Here is a 14,804-nt window from a genome sequence, read left to right as displayed (position 1 = left end):
CAGCAGATAAAAGCAATTGCTCACAAGCCTGAAGACCTATCAATTCTCAGAAACACCGGTGGAAGGGAGAGCCAACTCCCCAAAGTGACAGCCATCCAAAACACACACCCCTGGCCACATTCACACACACTCAGACACCCCACACACACACTCAGACACATACACATACCTGCACAAACACACCTACACATATAACACACACGTGCAACAAACACACTGACATACACACACACTCAGACATATGCACATACCTACACAAACACACCTACACATATAACTCACACATGCAACACACACACTCAGACACACATACACCTACACACACTCACACACTGAGATACACACACATGCAACATTCATAGACACATACCGAGACACACATGAACACACACATACTCAGACACCCACCTACACTCACAAATAATGAATGCAACAAAAATCACTAGATTTGTTTGAGTGTTGTTTGGTATGGTTTTGCTTATATTTACATGTACTAGAAGAAAATATTTCAGAAATGTATATAGTCATAACTTAAAATTCTCATATATTTATTTTAATGATGTATATGGTGTGGGTATGTGCCTGTGAATGTGCCTTGGGAGATGGAGTTACAGTCCATTGTAATTTATTTGTTTCTTTCTAAATACAGGGTTTCTCTGTGTAAGTGCTCTGGCTGTCCTAGAACTCCCTCTGTATACCAGGCTTCATGCTGGTCTTGAAATCTGAGATCTGTGCAATACCACACCTAGCACTGAGTGTGTGTGTGTGTGTTGTGGAATTCCTATCATGGGTGCTGGGATTCATGGGATTCCAATTTGTGTTCTCTGAAAGATTAGTTACTAAGCAACTGGCCAGCAGGTAAGAGTCCTGTGGGCAGGCTGCTCCACCACTGCCACTATCCATTGGATTCTAGAACCTGCAAGACCCACTCCAAGGCATAAACCCACCAGGCCCTTCCTCCTCCCCTGGCCAACCATCTCCCACTGCATCAACAGCCTCTAGAGGCACACGCTCCTCCCACACCAGCTGGAAGAACAGCAGCCCCACAGGCATAAATGCCACATACACCAAACAGACCCACTTTGCTATGAACAACCTCCTTGGGAACAGCCCTCTCCAGCACATCAGCAGACCCCATAGGCACAAGTGACACCACACCAGATAGAAGAACAGGTGCAGGTACAACCCACACCAGTTGGAAGAACAGAGCCCATAGGCACAAGCAAAGCCCACACCACCCAGAAGAACTGGAGAATACACTGCATTTAGGCACCCAATGCCCCATAAACTTTAGCTGAGACAACTCTACTGGACCTGACAACCAGCCCATCACCAGAATCCTTGGCCATTCAGGCCAAAAGACAATAAAGGAAACAGACAATAAAGGAACAAAAGACCCATCTAACAAAGACATCACAAGAATCAACATCTGTCCCTATAATTATCCCAAACCCAGATGGGTAAACGGCAGTATAAGAACACATTCAACAACATAAAGAGCAACACAGCACCACCAGAACCTAGTGGTTCTACGAGAGCAAGACCTGAACATCCAAACTCAGATGAAGCAGAAGAAAACAACCTTAAAAATAACTTTATGAAGATGATACAGGCCCTAAAAGAGGAAATGGAAAATACACTTAAAGAAATTAAGGAAAAGACAAAAAATTAGAAGAAATCAATAAATCGCTTAAAGAAAGCCAGGAAAAAAAAAAAAACAATCAAACAGCTGAAAGAAACAGTTCAAGACTTGAAAATTGAAATAAAGGCAATAAAGAAAACACAAACCAAGGGAATTCTGGAAATGGAAACTTTGGGTAAACAGGAACTACAGATACAAGAGATAGAAGGGAGAATCTTAGACGTTGAAGATACAATAGAGGAAATAGATTCATTGGTAAAGAAAATGTTAAGTCCAACAAATTCTTAACATAAAACATCCAGGAAATCTGGGACACCATGAAAAGACAAAACCTAATAATAATAGGTTTAGAAAAAGGAAAAGAATTCCAACTCAAAGGCACAGAAAATATATTCAACAAAATCATAGAAGAAAACTTTTCCAACCCAAAGAAGGAAATGCCTATAAAGGCACAAGAAGCTTACAGAACACCAAATAGACTGAACCAAAAAAAAGTCCCCATATAACATAATAATCAAAACACTAAACATACAGAATAAAGAAAGAATATTAAGAGCGGCAAAGGAAAAAGGCCAAGTAACATATAAAGGCAGACCTATCAAAATTACATCTGACTTCTCAATGGAGACTCTGAAAGCAAGAAGGTCCTGGACAGAACTTTGGCAGACACTAAGAGACCATGGATGCCAGCACAGACTACAGCCCAGCAAAACATTCAATCACCATAGACAGAGAAAACAAGACACTCCATGACAAAACCAGATTTAAACACTATATAGCCACAAACCCAGCCCTACAGAAAGCCCTAGAAGGAAAATTCCACCCTAACAAAGTTAGATGTACCCACAAAAACACAGGCAATAGATAATCTCATACCAACAAGTTCCAAAGAAGGGAAATATACACACACTACCATGACCATCACCAAAACCCAAAAATAACAGGAATTAACAATCATTAGTCATTAATATCTCTTATTATCAATGGACTAACTTCACCTATAAAAAGACACAGGCTAACCGAATGGATATGAAAACAGAGTCCATCCTTCTGCTTCATACAAGAAACACACCTCAACTTCAAAGACAGATACTACCTTAGAGTAAAGGGTTGGGAAAAGATTTTTCAATCAAATGTCCTTAAGAAGTAAACTAGTGTTGCTATCCTAATATCTAACAAAATAGACTTCAAACTAAAATTACTCAAAAGAGATAGAGAAGGACATTTCATATTCATTGCAGGAAAAACCCATCAACATGAAATCTCAATTCTGAACATCTGTGCCCCAAATACAAGGGCACCCACATTTGTAAAAAAAAATTACTAAAGTTTAAATCACACAGCAAACCCCACACACTAATAATGGGAGACTTCAACACCTCACTCACACCAATGGACAGGTCTGCCAGACAGAAATGTAACAGAGAAATAAGGGAACTAACAAATGTTATGACTCAAATGGACTTAACAGACATCTATAGAACATTCCACCCAAACACTTCATGGAACCTTCTCTAAAATCAACCACATACTCGGTCACAAAACACATCTCAAAAGATAAAAAAAAAAAAAAAAAGGAATAACCTCCTGTATTTTATGGGACCACCATGGCTTAGAGTTAGATTTCAACAACACAAACTGCAGAAAGCTACAAACTCATGGAAACTGAACAACTCTCAACTGAATCACCACTGGGTCAAGGAAGAAATAAAGAAATTAAAGACTTTCCAGAATTCAATGAAAATGAATCCACAATACACCCAAACTTGTGGACCACTATGAACGCATTGCTAAGAGAAAAGTTAATAGCACTAAATGCCCACATAAAGAAGTTGGAGAAATTTTACACTAGCTACTTAACAGCATACCTGCAAGCTCTAGAACAAAAAGAAACAAACTCACCCAGGAAATAATCAAATTGAGGGCTGAAATCAATAAAATAGAGAACAATACAAAGAATCAATGAAACAAAGAGTTGGTTCTTTGAGAAAATCAGCAAGACAGACAAACTCTTATCCAAACTAACCAAAAGCAGAGAGAGAGCATCCAAATTAACAAAATCAGAAATGAAACATAACATCAGACAATGAGGAAATCCAGAGAATAATCAGGTCATACTTCAAAAATCTGTACTCCACAAAATTGGAAAATCTAAAAGAAATGGACAATTTCCTTGATAGGTACCACACACCAAAATTAATTTAAGACCAGATAAACAAATTTTAATAGATCTATAACCCCTAAGGAAATAGAAGCAGTCATCAAAAGTCTCCCAATAAAAAAAAAGCTCAGGGTTAGATGATTTCAGTGCAGAATTCTACCAGAATTTCCAAGGAGAGCTAATACCAATATTCCTCAAGTTGTTCCACACAATAGAAACAGAAGGAACACTGCCAAATTCTTTTTTTTTTAAAATGAGGCTTCAGTTACTCTGATATGAAACAAAGAAAATATGAAACAAAGAAAAAAGAATTATAGACCAATCTCCCTTATGAACATTGATGCAAAAATACTCAATAAAATACTGGCAAACTGAGTCCAAGAATACATTAAAAAAAAAAAAAAACCAACAACAACCATCCACCGTGACCAAGCAGGCTTCATCCCAGATGCAGGGATGGTTCAACATATAAAAATCTGTCAATGTAATCCACCATATAAACAAACTGAAAGAAAAAAAAACCCACATGATCATCTCATTAGATGCTGAAAAAGGCTTTGACAAAATCCAACACCCCTTCATGATAAAGGTCCTGGAGATATTAGGAATACAAGGAACACACCTAAACACAGTAAAGGCAATTTTCAGCTAGCCAACAGCCAGCATAAAATTACATGGAGAGAAACTCAAAGTGATTCTATTAAAATCAGGAAAAAGACAAGGCTGTCTACTCTTTCCATATCTATTCAATATAGTACTTGGAGTTCTAGCTAGAGCAATAAGACAATAAAGGGAGATCAAGGGGATACAAATTGGAAAGGAAGAAGTCAAACTTTCGATATTTGCAGATTATATGCTAGTGTACATAAGTGATCCCAAAAATTCTACCAGAGAACTTCAGTAATGTGGCTGGATACAAGATTAACTAAAAAAAGTCAGTAGCCTTCCTATATACTAATGATAAATGTGCTGAGAAAGAAATCAGAGAAACAATTCCCTTTACAATAGCCATAAATAATATAAAATATCTTCAGGTAACTCTAATCAAACAAATGAAAGAACTGTCTGACAAGAACTTTAAGTCTCTGAAGAAAGCTGTCAGAAAATGGAAAGAGCTCCAGTGCTCTTGGATAGGCAGGATTAATATAGTAAAAATGGCAATCTTACCAAAATCAAACTACAGATTCAATGCAATCCCCATCAGAATCCCAACACAATTCTTCCCAGATCTCAAGAGAACAATACTCAACTTCATATTGAAAAACAAAAAACTCAGGATAGCTAAAACAATCCTGTATAATAAAGCAACTTCTGGAGGTATCACCATCCCTGACTTCAAGCTCTACTATAGAGCTATAGTAATAAAAACAGCTTGGTATTGGCATAAAAACAGATAGGTGGATCAATGGAATCGAATCAAAGACCGTGACCTAAATCTACACACCTATGAACACCTGCTTTTTGACAAAGAAGCCAAATATATACAATGGAAACAAGAAAGCATCTTCAACAAATGGTGCTGGCATAACTGGATATTGGCATGTAGAAGATACAAATAGATCCACATCTATCACCCTGCACAAAACTCAAGTCCAAGTAGATCAAACACCTTAACATAAATCCAGATACACTGAACCTGATACAAGAGAAAATAGGAAGTAGCCTTGAATGCACTGGCACAGGAGATACTTCATGAATATAACACCAGTAGCACAGAAACTGAGATAGACAATTATTAAATGGGACCTCCAGAATCTGAAAAGCTTCTATAAGGCAAAGGACACTGTCAATAAGACAAAATGGCAGCCTACAGAATGGGAAAAGATCTTCAACAATCCCATATATGACAGAGGGCTGATCTCCAAAATAAATGAACTCAAGAAGCTAGACATCAAAACACCAAATGATCCAATTTAAAAAATGGGTACAGGTTTAAACAGAGAATTCTCAACGAAAGAATCTCAAATGACCAAGATACACTTAAAGAATAGTTCAACGGGATGGAGAGATGTCTCAGAGGTTAAGAGGCTGTTCTTCCAGAGGTCCTGAGTTCAATTCCCAGCAACCACATGGTGGCTCACAACCATCTACAATTAGAGATCTGGTGCCCTCTTCTGGCCTGCAGGCTGAACACTCACTGTATACATAATAAATAAATACAGCTTAAAAAAAAAAAAAAAGAATAGTTCAACATTCTTAGCTATCAGGGAAATGCAAATCAAATCGACTCTGAAATACCATCTTGCATCTGTCAGAATGGCTAAGATCAAAGAACGCTAATTATAGTCAATGTTGGAGAGTATGTGGAGTTAAGGGGAACACTCCTCCACTGCTGGTGGGAATGCAAAAAATGTATAGACACTTGGAAAATCAGTATGAGGTTTTCCAGAAAATTGGAAATCAATCTTCCTCAAGACCCAAAGTTACCACCCTTGGGCATATACCCAAAGAATGCTCAACCATACCACAGAGACATTTGCTCAACTATGGTAATTGCAGCATGATTTGTAACAGCCAGAACCTGGAAACAACCTAGATGCTCCTCAAGTGAAGAATGAATGAAGAAAATGTGGTACATTTACACAACAGAGTATTACTCAGCAGTAAAAAACAATGACATCAGGACATTTGCAGGCAAATGGATGGAACTAGAAAATATCCTGAGTGAGGTAACACCAACACAGAAAGACAAAAACAGTATGGGCTTACTAACAAGTGGATATTAGATGTAAAGAAAAGAATAGCCAAGCTACAATCCATAGCCCCACAGAAGCAAGGTAACAAGGAGGATGGTAAGAGGGAGACATGGTTGAGATGGGAGAGGAATGGAGAGGGAGAGTAATGAAAGAGATACTTTGATAGAGGGGGCCATTTTGGGGTTAGGAAGAAACCTGATGCTAGGAATCCACAAGGATGATCCCCTTCTAAGGCTCCTAGAGATAGTGGAGAGGGTGCCTGAACTGGCTTTCTCCTATAATCAGATTGATAAATACCCTAATTGTTATCAGAGACCCATCCTCCAGTAACTAATGGATGAAGAGATCCACAGCCAACCACTGGGCAGAGCTCCTGCAGAAGAGTTGAAGAGAGGGGGGAAGGATTATATGAGCAATTGGGGGTCAAGAACACGACGGGGAAACCCACAGAGATCGATGACCTGAGCAAATGGGAGCTCTCTGACTAGACCAACAGCTAGGGAGCCTGCATGGGACCGACCTAGGCCCTCTGCATGAGGGTGACAGTTGTATAGCTTGGTCTGTGTGTGGGGACCCTAGCAGTGGGATCCAGACCTGTCTCTGGTACATTAGGTGACTTTTTCAACCTATTCCCTATGGTGGGATGCCTTGCTCAGCCTTGATGCAGGGGGAGGAGCTTGTTCCTGCCTCAATGGGATATGCTATGTTTTGTTGACTCCTGTGGGAGGCCTGACTCTTTCTGAGGAGTGGATGGGGGGTAGACAGGAGGTGGAGGAAGGGGATGGGAGGAGAGAAGGGAGGGGAAACTGTGGTTGGTATATAAAACATAATAATAATAAAAATACATTAGTTAGTAAATGCTCTTCAATGGTGGGCAGATCTCCAGACCCAAACTTCTAATTTCAAAACCTGCTCCAATATTTCAGTTCATAGCTTTGTATGCACACTGTAAAACAAGTTTATTAAAGAAGAGTCATTACAAATTCTCCCTGAGTCCCAGCTGGCTCAGCAAATGAAAAGTTCCAATATTTGATGGGGAGTAACGTACAGGGTCAGTGAAGTGGGCCAGGGACACTGGACTTAGCTCCTGGGCTCACTCAGGGAGTGTGGCATAGTCTCAAGTAAGACAGGGTGACTGACTCAAAGGCCCCCATGAAAATTGGGAATGAATCCAGTACAGATCTCAACATCAACCAATGTTGGCCCAAGTGACAGTGAGAGCTGGCCACCAGCACCTCAGGAGAGGTGTCCTAGAGGCCACATGAAGAGAGGTAAACATGGTACCAAGCCTTGCTTACAGGTTACAGACTTATAAGGAGTATACCTCCTGTGACATCCAGTGGGTGAGGAGGTCTACACCAGTGTTCACAGGAAGACCAATTGTCACAGCAGGAGAAATAATCAGGATTTTTAGAGATCTGAGTCTGGCTGTGTGGACCCAAGCTGTCCCCAAACGCAGGACAGGCTCAGCAGCCTGGGGGTGTTCTAGTGCTGCTGGTTCAGTGTGAAAACATGGAGGCACACTTCCCACTCCCTGCCTGGGAAGCTAAAGGCTTCCCTTCCCCTGCGGCATGAAGCTTGTTCTGGTCATAGAAACTGACCTAATAAACACCCTTACATCTCGACACCCAGTTTCATGTTCTGGGACTCTAGAGAGCCTTCCTGATGGCTGATTTCCCTTTTTCGTTCTGACAGTCTCAGGTAGCCCAAGCTGGCCTCAAATTTGCTACATGAGCCAAAGCCTTAACCTTGAACTCCAGCTTCTACGCCCACCCCGGGCTTAGATGGCAGGCAGGCAGCACCACACCGAATTTACACAGTTCTAGGGTCCAAGGCCAAGCACTGTGCCAACTGACAGGCATCCACAAACCATGCTGCAGGTTATTTCACATCAGTGTTTGCAAAAATCTTAATCTCCCTTCCATGCTAGTCTATCCAGCTTCCACTCAAACCTGCTTATCTTTTTATTCAGCTCAACAGGATCCTCTTCTTCTTTCTGTCTTTTTTTTCTTTTTTGTTTTTTCAAGACAGGGTTTCTTTGTGTACCTTTGTGCCTCTCCTGGAACTTGCTTTGTAGACCAGGCTGGCCTCGATCTCAAAAGATCAGACTGCTACAGCCTCCTGAGTGCTAGGATTAAAGGCATGCGCCACCAATGTCCAGCCTGTCTTTTCTTTTACCTTAAACTATTTTACACTTTCTGCTGAGTTCAGGATATCTGGATTCAGTAAAATAATTTCCAATATTACACTTACTGTTCTCTTGTTTCTGATTGTTTCAAAACAAGATGGATAATCGTGGGTTTTTAGTCGTAATAGGATATCCACCTTAATACAATGTCATTTCATAGCCATACAACATTCTGAAACTTTTATGAGTATTGAATTAATAACCTTTTAAATGTCATAGAATTTGGTATTGAGCACATTTGTGGCCTCGATGAAACAAATGAGCTATAACATTAAGATCGACAGAGCCAGCAAAGTTTGGTGGCACACATCTTTAATCCCAACACTTGGAAGGCAGAGCCTGAGGCAGGAGGATCTCTGTGAGTTCGAGGCCAACCTGATTTAAAAGTGAGTTCCAGGACAGCCAGGGCAGGTGTTTACACAGAAACACCCCGTCTCAAAAAAAAAAAAAAAAAAAAACACAAAAACCTACCAACCAACCAACCAAACGAAGAAGCAAACAAAAACAAAACAAAAAAGACCAAGTAATTCATATGAGTAGACCACTACAGATGCCAAAATGCAAGGTTAGTGTATTTAGAGACTGTCCCAGAACTAGGGATTGCGGTGGGTTAGGTCTTTGTCTTCATTTGGATAGGTGGTGCTGACTACACCCTGACTGGTACTTCCATCACAGAGTCGGTTGTGCTAAGGTCTGGGGGCCTGTCATACTCCCCACTGGATTTAGTGACCGAGTCAATTCATGGCCTCAGTGTGCTCCGAAGAGGTGTAAGTTAGTTGGTCCTAAGCACCATTAATTGTGCTGAACTAACATATAATTCTCAATACAGTTTAGGATGCAGGGTCGTGCCATTAACCCACTCAAAATGAGAATTAGAGGCCCAGTTGGTGCCAATAGCTGAGTAGTTAGCCAGGAACAAGAGAACAGAGACTGCCCTCCACGATCTGATTTAACTCTTTGTCTCCTTTCCTTTCTGAGGTTTTTATTTCCCCGACAATTTTCAGGTGTTTTCTGATTATTCCCGATCAGTTAGCAGAGAAACAGTAAGTTTCTCCCACAACCACACATAGTCCCCTTGCCTCAGGAGCAGTGAGTCTAAGCTTCTCCAACTGTGGAGGAGCAGTTCGGCAAGGGAATCTAACTGTTGATTTAATACAGACGCAGAAACTTCTAATACCTCTAGGTCCTGATCAACCTGTCTCCTCAGGTTGGAAAGCATCAGAAGAAGGCACACTGCGTCAGACCTTGTATCTGCCAACCAAGTGGTCTCAGAGGCCGGGTAATATTGCTATTGTCCAGATGAGTGAATGTACCAAGCAGGTAGATCAGCAGACACCTGCTAATAAGGGGAAATGCCGAGATTAAAGGTGTTGGCTATTAGACAAGTTTCGGCCCCTTGAAGTTCTCCAACATTAATTTGGGCTGTCCCCAGGCACAGTGAGATTTGTCAGTCAAAGGGGTGACAGTCGGCTTAGTTCTCATCCCTATGTAGTGCGGGAGCCTGGGAGTCTGAGCACACCCAGCCATCCTGGCCAGTGGTTTCTAGAGAACCCAAGATCTTGCTGCAATGCTACACTATCTGCAGGAAGGTTTATGCTCAAAGCCTGAAGAAAATATAGAAAAATGTAGTCATTTTTGAATGATTCAACCCAATGGGAATACTGAGATGCAATTAAGCCAAACAAATTTGGGCTGGCAAAGTTAATATCAGAATTCAAAGCCAAATCAAAGTACACGTCAATAGAAACAGACATTTGAACCCCAGGTGTGAACAGCATACTTTAGAATAATCCAAACTTCGCTGGGCGTGGTGGCACACACCTTTAATCCCAGCACTCCACAGGCGGAGTCAGGCTGATCTCTGTGAGGTAGGCCAAACTGATCTACACAGGGATTGCCGGCACAGAGAAACCCTGTCTTGATCAGGAGTTTAAGGTCTTTCTTGCTTCCGTGTTGAGTTCACCGTCAGCATTGGTACATGAGAAATGTTTAGTCATTCCACTTGGAGAACCAGGTGAATGATTATCAAGGTAAAACTAAAAAACCAACCATAACGGAGTAAAATGAAACAGTCACAACAAAACCCTCAAAACCCTACAAGAAATAGGGACAAGCAAGGAGAGGAAAAGCCTTGCTTAGGTCAGATCTTAGAAGTGAGAGTCATAGTTAGGGCCAGAACAGGAATATACATCAAAGTCCAGACAGCGACAATGTATAAACCTCTCTAGAGCCAGGCTGTGGTGGCGCACGCCTGTAATGCCAGCACTCGGGAGGCAGAGGCAGGTGGATCCCTGTGAGTTCCAGGCCAGCCTGGTCTAGAGACTGAGTTCCAGGACAGCTCCCAAAGCTACAGAGAAACCCGGTCTGGAAGAAAAAGAAAACAAAACAAACAAACAAACAAACAAAACCTCTCTATAGCTTGAGGCCAGACTTACAAATCACTAGTAATTCTCCAGAACAAATATGCAAATTATGGGGGAAAAAGAGGCAACTTTTTTCAACTCATTACAACTTTCATAGTAATGTTAAATAATTTGATTGACAGTAGGCAAATTGACCTTGCTAGAAACTTAAAGGTATAGTGGGTATAGTGTTAGATTCAAGGGCTTAGCATAAGTGTTGATTTTTTAAGTAAAATCAATATTTTAGTCTTTAAAAGTTTTTTTTTGTTTGTTTTGTTTGGTTTGGTTTGGTTTGGTTTTGGTTTTTCGAGACAGGGTTTCTCTGTGTAGCTTTGGAGCCTGTCCTGGAACTCTCTTTGGAGACCAGGCTGGCCTGGAACTCACAGAGATCCACCTGCCTCTGCCTCGGGAGTGCTGGGATTAAAGGCTTGTGCCTCGCGGGGCTCTAAAAGTTTCACTCACTTACACAATATATATTGAACATATCCATCCACCACTGCTTCCCTCCAACTCTTATCCTCTCCCAAGTTCCCATCCCCTTTTAAAGCTATTAACAACCTCCCCAGTTAGTAATCCTGACCTACTAGAGAAACCAAGTGGTCTACTCATAAGAATTACTTTGTCTGTCTTTTTTGTTTGTTTGTTTGTTTGTTTGTTTGGTTGGATGGTTTTTGGTTTTTTTGAGACAGGGTGTTTCTGTGCAAATACCTGCCCTGTCTGTCCTGGAACTCAGTTTATCTATCTATCTATCTATCTATCTATCTATCTATCTATCTATTTTTTGTTTGTTTGTTTGTTTTTTGTTTTTTGTTTTTTTTTTTCCCAGACATGGTTTCTCTGTGTAGCTTTGCTCCTGTCCTGGATCTTGCTCTGTAGACCAGGCTGGCCTCGAACTCACAGAGATCCGCCTGGCTCTGCCTCCCGACTGCTGGGATTAAAGGCGGGAGCCACCACTTCCCGGCCCTAAAACGTTCTTAGTGGTTCTATGCACAGTTCCTGGCTGTCCTGGATCTCACTTTGTAGACCAGGCTGGCCTAGTACTCACTAGACTAAAGGTGTGAGCCACTACCACCTGGCACAAAGACATATTCATATTTGTTTTGTGTTGGATTTGGGTTAAATAATTGTCATTGTATAGTTAGCCAAGATTTGAGGACCCTGCTTATTTTCTTGTCTGTATCCTGATCTGAGGTGGTAGTTAGCCACCAAACAAAGCATTGTTGAGCAAGACCACAGACCTGTATGTCTCTCTGTGTCTCTTTTGTTGTGAGGCTGTTATGTGTTCTCAGTTAGCTTTGAGGGGCCGTAGGTGTGGTGAGGGCACAGGGAAGAAGTGTCTATGGCATCCTGTCGAAGGCCGAATTCCTGTCCTGGGGAGACATCAACCTCCACCCTCCCTTACGGCACCCCAGACACAAACCAAAGTATGCTACCACACTTCAGTTAGGAGAACTAATAATCTCTTTATTGGGCCTGCTTACAGAGGACGGGGGAGGGGTGACAGACAGGAAAAAGCCATTTCACCCCAGCCTGGACAACAGACAACTCATAGCCAGTGTGTGGAGTCCCCACCCCTCCTGTCACCCTGCCACAATGTAGTCTCTGTAGCACCACCTGAGACCATGAGACAATCGGGGCACAAGTACAAGCAATGCTGAGGAAATACAGGAGGGAGCGGCCTGCACCTGTCTCTCCCGCCTCCCTGCTTCTGGACCAGAAAGTCACAGAGTCGGGCCACTCATCTGGGGGTCGTGGGCAGGTCCTTCCAGATGTGCTGATGCAGATGATGGCCACGGTGCTCTGAAGACAGCACCGTGTGAGTTGGTCATAGGTGCAAGCATGTTCGGAACCGTGCTGAGTGGCCCAGGACCTGCTTCCTCTCCCTGTGGCGTCCTACTAGTGGGAGGTTCAAGTCGATGGTCTCGATGGTCGTGTGAAGGCTCAGTTGTCAGAGCAGGAGGAAGGATGGGGCATCCTCAGAACCGCTCCATTTCCTTTGATTGGTGTGGCAGGATATCCTAAGGTGTCCCATGGACTTGTGGTTTTCCAGCCTGGAAGCTCTGAGGATGCCTGCCGGCGGCCTCCCATCACAGCAGGCAGGCGTGTGGCCCACCTCTACCACCCTCCATCTGAGAGTCCCACTGTCCAAGACCCATCTCAACTACGAAAGCCTCATCATTGACCCCACAGCCAAATGGATCATCCATTCTCTTCATGCAACTGCACAATGCACTGTAGATCCAGCCCTTGCATCGATTCTGCGGGAGAGACCACGTGCGAATCAAAAGGTGACTCGAATCCAGGACCCAAAGTACGGTTTCAGTTGTCCACATATCAGCCATTGGTTCAGACGACTAGGAATGTCCACTGGTGGCCAAGAGGTCTAAGGGGCGGGAGGTGAACCTGTGTCTGTTGAGTTCGAGTCCATCTTCTTGAGCGGCAGGGGGGTTTGGGGACTCCTATCCAAGATTCTATAGGCCTGTGAATGTTGTGAAAAGTCCAGGGCTCTGGCATCCGCAGTATCCCTGAAGATCAGGGAGGCCCCCGAAGCTGTCTTGGAGAATCTTCTCACCGGCCCAGTGGATCGAGGAGCCAAAGGCTTGGCTGTTGAAAGGCGCTGGGACTCGGAGCCCACCTTAGCGTAAGGGCAGCTGTTGAGGGCTCTGCTTACCAGACCCCTGAGGGGTCCCGGACAGGGATGCCTCTGAGTCAAAGAAAATGTCCCCTGACTGGGGTGCGAGGTGACCTCTGGGTAGACTAAACCTCTCTATTTCCAAATCAAGAATGCCTATTTAGGGGCTGGAGAGATGGCTCAACAGTTAATAGCACTTGCTGCTTTTGCAGAGGACCTGAGCTGGTTCACAGCACGCACATCAGACTGCTTACAACTGCCTTTATCTCTAGGAGATTCAACATCTTCTTGTGGTCCTTATGGGTACCCCACATACTTATGCATACATGAAGACACATACACAAACGTATAATTTTTTTTTAAAAGAATGCCTACTTAATTTCTCTACTACTACTTTAATATATTCTCATAAATTTGTGTTTTCCTGTTGATCTAATAGCTTTCTTCATTAATTTTCAATTTATATATCCATACTAATGTGTGTGTGTGTATGTGTACACAGAAAAGTATGTGTAGTTATTAAAAAAAAAAAAAAAAACCTTGTAACCCCTGTCTTGGTCCAGAAAAGAAAATCTTGGGGTTACCAGGTGTTGTGGCACATGCCTATAAAGAACTTGGGAGGCAGAGACAAGAGGAACTTAAGATCAGCCTTGACTCTGTAGAAATTCCAGGCCAGGGTCGACGGTGAGACCCTGTCTCCAGAAAGGAAGGAGAGAGTGAACTGCTGGGGTGTCCACCTGAGCCAACTGAGCCGGTGCTGACCACTAAATCCAAGGTCACCAGACTGGCCCAGACACCTGGTGCTTGACCCAGTGGCCTCCTCTGGAGGACAGTGGGTGACGGCATGGGGCCAGCATTGGCTTCCCGGAGCTGCTGAGGGCACCACGGCAAACATAGCCCTCTCCTTCTGTTTTCGTCCCGTGACCTGGAAGCCGTGACTGTCAGTCTGTGCTGCTGCTCCTCTTGGCCTCAGCCTCTGCAGTTTGTGCTCCTGGGCCCACTCAGCCAAGTGCAAAGCAGGCCCTACCTTTTGTGGATTAGGGGATAGTTATTCAAAATGTGTTGATTTCTGATGGAAAAGGG

Source organism: Onychomys torridus, chromosome 7 (assembly GCF_903995425.1).
Source record: "Onychomys torridus chromosome 7, mOncTor1.1, whole genome shotgun sequence".
NCBI classification, from domain to species: Eukaryota; Metazoa; Chordata; class Mammalia; order Rodentia; family Cricetidae; genus Onychomys; species Onychomys torridus.
This window is presented reverse-complemented; position numbering follows the sequence as displayed.